Source organism: Lontra canadensis, unplaced genomic scaffold (assembly GCF_010015895.1).
Source record: "Lontra canadensis isolate GAN:19392208 unplaced genomic scaffold, GSC_riverotter_1.0 scaffold55, whole genome shotgun sequence".
NCBI lineage: Eukaryota > Metazoa > Chordata > Mammalia > Carnivora > Mustelidae > Lontra > Lontra canadensis.
In genome coordinates, this window is record NW_022631049.1 from 10,864,254 (window position 1) to 10,870,686 (window position 6,433).

Below are 6,433 nucleotides of genomic sequence, written 5' to 3' on the forward strand. Positions count from 1 at the left end.
CAAATAACCTCTGCTCTGAGCCTACTGGTTGCAGAAAGAGAAAGTGACCACATTCACCGTTATTAATAATTAATTATAATGCTGCCTTCAGGTCACATGGAACTTTTCCTCCCAAGCGCTCTTAACATTTTCATATATGTTAGGTTGGGGAGGTGTGGTTGAAATCTGTGGAGACGCATGCAGAAGCTATTTTGAGGTCTTCTGCACAAAGACCTGTGTCAAGGGCCCAGAATAATTCAAGATGGATCCAAGGAAAGTAGATACAAGACTTCAAAGAAATTCAGTAAGTGATATTACTTGTTTCAGTCTCTTTTGGATTTCTTCAGAATCTGAAGGTGACCTTTAAAAAAGCATTGTCAGGGGCTCCTGGGTGGCTCAGTGGGTTAAAGCCTCTGCCTTCGGCTTAGGTCATGATCCCAGGGTCCTGGGATCGAGCCCCACATCGGGCTCTCTGCTCTGCAGGGAGCCTGCTTCCTCCTCTCTCTCTCTCTCTGCCTGCCTCTCTGCCTACTTGTGATCTCTGTCTGTCAAATGGATAAATAAAATCTTAAAAAAAAAAAAAAAGGCAGTGTCAGAGCACTGAGATGCCAGACATCCTTCCAGGATGAGCGTTGTTAGCAGAGATCCCCTGCTCTCGTCTGGTCGCCCTAGATCTAGATCTTGAGGGTTACATGTTCCCAGACTCTTAGAACCTGTGGAAAAAGGGCCATCAAGGTCAAAGTGTTGTGAGGATGGTTAGGGAGGGACAGCAGGAAGCAGTGGGAAGAACACGTTGGGCAGTTTGCTGCCAGGTGATCAGTGTGTTAAAATAGGCTCTCATAAGCATTTGTGGAGGCAAATTTACATTAGGATTTGTTAGCAGTCACAAGGGTCCATTCAGGTAGGGCAGCACTTTCACAGATCTGAAAGGGACTGTGTGGCTCGTATAGGGCTCAGTCTATTCGGGGTGGGGGGCGGTGGTGATGACATAGACTGAGAGATTTGCTTTTGGGTTCTAGGCCTGCTGCTGTTCTAAGACTCCAGTCCAGACAAATGTGGACTTCACTTGCCCTTTGCACTAGGACCTGGATGTCCCAGGCTGAGCCTCACCAGTGCTGAGCCCAGCTCAGAGTCCACTGTGCCCCTGAGGCACTTTCCCAAGTGCAACCAACCCCTGGCTTAGGAGCCCCATTAAGTAGATTCTGAGGTTTTCCTACTGCTCAAGGCTCCCCAGCCCGCAACAGCATGTTGTCTTCAATACCAATCAGGGCAGAGCTGAAACACCCCCAGGCCTCCAAGAGAAGGCCAGGAGTAGGAAGAGGAAGGAAGAAGAAAGTTAACCATTATTATACCTCCATTCTGTGCCTTGAGCTATGTGTAACTTTCTTAGTTCCCTAAAAGGGGAACTTGAGGATCAGAGAGGTTAAATAAATTGCCCAGAGTCACAGAGCGCTTTAAGTCTGTATAGACATCTGTTGATTTGCATCCCTTCCTCCTTCTCAAGTAACAGCAGCATCTCTTCCAGGTTTAAATGGGACACCCCCCTAGACACCCCCACCAGCCCCAGCCCCACCAGGGGTGAATGCATGACTTAGAATTGGTCAATCAGAAACCTCACCAAGACCTATGTTCTACCCTTTAGAAAGAGACTGTCTCCTTCCTCCATCCGTCCTTAGCACTGAGGATCACACGAGTCTAGAGATGCTGAGGAAGACTTTTCAGAGTGAGGCCCACAGAGAACTACAGTGGAAAGAGAGAACACAGATTTCCAATAATGCCTTTTGACTGCCTGGATATTGCTGTGTCTGAAAGCAAAGCAACTCCCTGGATTTTTCAGTTACTTGAGCCAACATAGCCTTCGCTTATACTATTTTGATGAATGCAGTAAAAAGCTTGAGTTTGAACCCAGCATTGCTGACTCTAAAACTGATATTCTTTCCATGAAACAGAACAGCTTTCCCAGATACAGCCCGCACTGAGCCAGCATTTCATAAGGCCAACATTTACCCTCTAGTTGCATGCTTCAGGGTGGAGAACAAGTCCCATGTAGTCCTGGGCTTGAGGACATTTCTAGTATTGGTCCATTGAAAAAGTTACCCCTCTCAACACACACACACACACACACACACACACACACACACACACATTCCTCTGGAGGTTGATGGCTGAAAAGAGCTTCCTTAGTGTGTCTGGTCCCCAGTCATATTCTGGGGTCTTGGGCTGTGTTGTGACCTACTAGAGCCATGGTGCTATGGACCCTTTAGAGGTGCCAACCAAGATCTCTCCAATCGTACACACATGTGGGGACACCAAACATTCCCATGACAGTGGAGGGGCACCAGCAATTTTCACAGAGTTCCTGGGAAAACATTGCTGGGAGATTGTCTTAGTCTGGGATGCCATAAGTAAATGTCATAAACCAGATGGCTGAAACAACAGAAATTTTATTTTCTCAAAGTTCTGGAGGCTAAAAGTCCTAGGTCAGAGTGCTGGCAAAGTAGGTTTCATCCTGAGGCCTCTTTTCTTGGCTTATAGATGGCCGCCATCTTGCTGTATGTTCACATGATCTCTTCTTGCAAGTGCCAGAGAGGAGAGGGGTGGGGGAGGGAGAGCAAGAGAGTGCTCTGATGGTGTCTGTACGGTTATGTTGGGGTTAGGCCTTCAACACATGAATTCTGGAGGGACTGGACATAAACATCCAGACCCTAACACAGATGCACTGGAAACTTTCAGTCAGGGAGATGTGAAGAAAATGTAGAACAGAATATCCAGAAGTACTTGAAGGCATTTATAGCTCTTTCTCAGAGCCCAGGTTTAGGCTCTTTGCCATGATCAGGATAGATGTATTCTAGAGTTTTACTTCTTTGTTTTCTCATTATAGGACTAAATGCTGGGATTCCTCCTTTGTTTTGGTGGCAATGTATGTCAGGGCTTTCTTGTTTTGAGATAAATCCTCCTGCTAAGGTTGTGGTATCCCAACTGGGAAAACTAAATTAGTTAACTGAAAATGAAAAATAGGAAAATTAAACCAGCAAGTTCTCCAAACATATTGGACCAATTTAAAACCCAGGTTAACATTGATTTATTGTTTTAATAAGATTCCTGTGTAAGGAAAAATGACTGGTCTGCAGCATAAATAAGGACGGGAATGTGTTTATTTGGCTACAGTATGCAGGAGCAACAGGGCAAATGACTCCTCGAGTTTTCTGCATTTTCCCCCTTATCTTTAAAATTAAAATTATTGGGCCTTAAAGCATTATTATTATTTTTTTTTTTACTTAAGATGAATGTCCCCAGAATGATGTTAAAGATAGTTAATATTCCGAGTTCTGTCTTCACCAAAAATGACCCATGTTGCAAGAAGTCTGACAGGGGCCCAAGGAGGTGCTGGTCCACAGCTCTCTGGCCAGGACACTTCTATGGCTAAAAGAGCTCTGCTTAGAGGAGGTCAAGGGGAGAGACAGCTGGACATGCCCCCAACCCGGAGACCAGCTCAAACTGGGGACAGCCTGCAGCCCAAAGCTGTCACTGCAGCAGGGAAGGTTACAGGAGCCAGTGCTGCGCCTTCCTCCTCAAAAAGTTAAGTCCAACTCAAGTCTGGAGAGCTTGTCTCCCCCTGGCCTCTCTGAAGAACTATGGTCAAGAATCTGGGGCTCTCCCATTGAACATTCTGAAAGAGGTTGTGATGGGAAGCTACAGACACTTCCATCTGACAATAAGGCCCGAAAGTCACAGCCAAGGTGCACACAGTGGCTAACTTATGGCCTCGACAATCACATGGTCATTCCTGACTCTGACAGCACAGAGGTGGGAGATGTCAGGGTCGTTTTTAGAGTCTTGCAAAGAGGGGCAGAGCAAAGCATCCAGTTCCCCAGGCTCTCGGGAAATAACCTGTTAGCAGTAACAAGCTCTATGAAGAAGGCACAGAGCCAAGTGAATTTAACTTTGTTCCCTGTGTTTTATTTCTTGAGCCAAGCTGTGGATACAGGGGTATCTTTTATATTTTTCCATGTCCTTTTTTTTTTTTTGAAGGTCTTGAATATTGTATAATACATTTAAGAAATAAAATTACATTACAAAAAGAAGACGTTAAAGTAGGACAGTTGGGATAGCTTCTGAAATTCAATATGATTGATGAATTTGAAGGGGGCTGACCATCCAGGGCCTACAGATTTAAGTCTTTTCCCCCAGGGTAAAGGAAGTACTATTGAGTCAAAAACCTCAAATATTAATAATAGACCATTCTGCTCCTTGTTTGGACCCAACAGAATGGGAAAGCTACAACTTTTGTCTTTTTGTAGGTAGAGGGCATTTCATCCCTGCAAAGCTCATTTGCATTCATGTAGTTCTCACACACAGCCCCAGAAAGATGGTGGCCTCCTGCCTTTTTCACTCTGGAGGATGAAATTATGGATACATCAGAGGAGGCTGAACACACTCTGGAAAGGGGCGGGAAGTCTAGAATCGGAAACAAAGGCATTTTATTCCACAAACCCTCGCTCCCCCTCGACCGGCTTCGCAGTCGCACTTAGCAATCCAGTGTGTATCAGATGTTAGATAAAATTAATTGGGAACAGACACTTATCATTATTGATTTGTATTTGATGGACATTTATAACACGACATTATCAACAAACAGTGGAAGATAAAGAGGCTGCGGAGTAATGGGGACTGGCGAGGTTTTGTGGAAGGCTGGGATCTTTATCATGAGGCACTTGCCCACATTAACAAGTCCATGAAATTGATTGCCATGGAAAATGCTTTAGAAGAAAACCCAAGGACAGCTTTCAGAATTGCCAAAACGGTTCTCTTTGGGGGAATGTCTCTGCATAGGTACATATATATGTATTTTTAATTGAGCGATTTCTTACTTTGTAGAGTAAGGAGGTCTAAGTAAAAAAGTGAAGGCCAAAAGGCCTTGTTATATGCAGTAAGCTCATATTTCAAATGTCTTAAATGTGGCTCCATTCATTTCTTCATTAAAGATGTTGACTTCAGTGTGATTAGATTGATTAATGTCATACTAGTTAATAAATGAAAATAAAGTGAATATTATTATATGAGAAGAGTTGATTTGGGGAGGGTTAAAAGGATACAGTGGACCTGTTTGATCAATGTACTGACCAGGTACCCTCCTGGAGAGCTGTACCCCACAGTTTATTTTTTATTTGTTATTTTAAAAGATTTTATTTATTTATTTGACAGACATAGATCACAAGTAAGCAGAGAGGCAGACAGAGAGAGAGAGAGAAGAGGAAGCAGGCTCCCTGCTGAGCAGAGAGCCCGATGCGGGGCTCGATCCTGGGACCCTGAGATCATGACCTGAGCTGAAGGCAGAGGCTTAACCCACTGAGCCACCCAGGCACCCCAGCCCCCACAGTTTACAAGAAAACCTACAAAACTACAGTGTGATGTGATGGGAAGGAAGGACATCAGCTCAGGAGTCCGGTAGATTTGGGTGGAATTCGGATACACCCTCCAGTAGATGTGTGACTTCGAGCACCAGGCTCTTCATCTGTAAGACGAGCACAGTAACCGTCTACCAGGTGGTGGTTGTGAAGGGGGAATGAAGGCATGTTTGCGAAACTCTGAGCCCAGGGGCTGGCACCCAGTAGGCGCTGAAGTCAGAGTTAATTTCCCTTATCACCTCAGGACAAGATGCTTGTATCTAGAAGTTTCTTTCGGGAGAAGAGAGTCTAGGTTTTAATTTCTTGTGGTAACGGCGAGAGACAATAAAGTAATGGGATTTTATCCCTAGTTTCTCCCCATGGCTCTCAAGCCTTTATGAGCCGCTTTGGAGTTCTCAGGTAGCAGCCAGTGTCAGATGTCCCTACCAACGCAGACTTCATCACAGCCAGGATGCAAAGGGGTAGCTTTTCCAGTTGTAAACTATTGAAATACTTTCTCTCCCATGGCTCAGTTACCACTGCACTGAGTCCCTGTGTGACCACCCAACCACCTTGGAAACTCTCATCCTTCTTGATTCAGCAACCATAGGGCAGGTGGTTTAGAAGATCTTCTAGAGAGTTCTGGCTAGTTGTCCATTTGGATACATTGGAATGTCTCACCAAGCCCCATGGGTTTCTAAATAGTTTAGAATCACTGTCTTTTTCCAACCAGTTGTTTCTTCACACACCTCCTTGGTCACCAACATGTTTGTGGGAGAGCAGAGAACTTGAGGTCACTCCCCACCGGGGAGGTCCCCTTGGTGTACTAGAGCTGGCTGTCCCCGCTGGGGTCTCATCTACTTGGATCGTTTCCCCTCTTAGCTCAAGCTGCTGTGGGGTCACTTTTCCCTGCAAGGTCTGTAATGTTAACCAAAAGAGTGTTCAACTGGCAGTCCCAGCCTACAGAGTAGTTTTGTTTGTTTTTAAGGTTTCTGAACCCTGAAAGGAGCATCTCAACAATGTGGTTTTCTGTGGGTGGGCCTGTTCCGAACAGGCAATCTTTCCCC

At 45.2% G+C, this 6,433-nt stretch overlaps 1 non-coding gene across 1 annotated transcript; it reads right to left on the bottom strand.

The window, feature by feature from the left end:
• Window positions 1-5,789: 5,789 nt before the first annotated feature.
• On the bottom strand, window positions 5,790-5,842 carry LOC116878150. The gene has a single exon (XR_004384782.1). It is a non-coding gene; the product is annotated as a small nucleolar RNA SNORD74 (small nucleolar RNA).
• Between the last annotated feature and the right edge of the window lie 591 nt (window positions 5,843-6,433).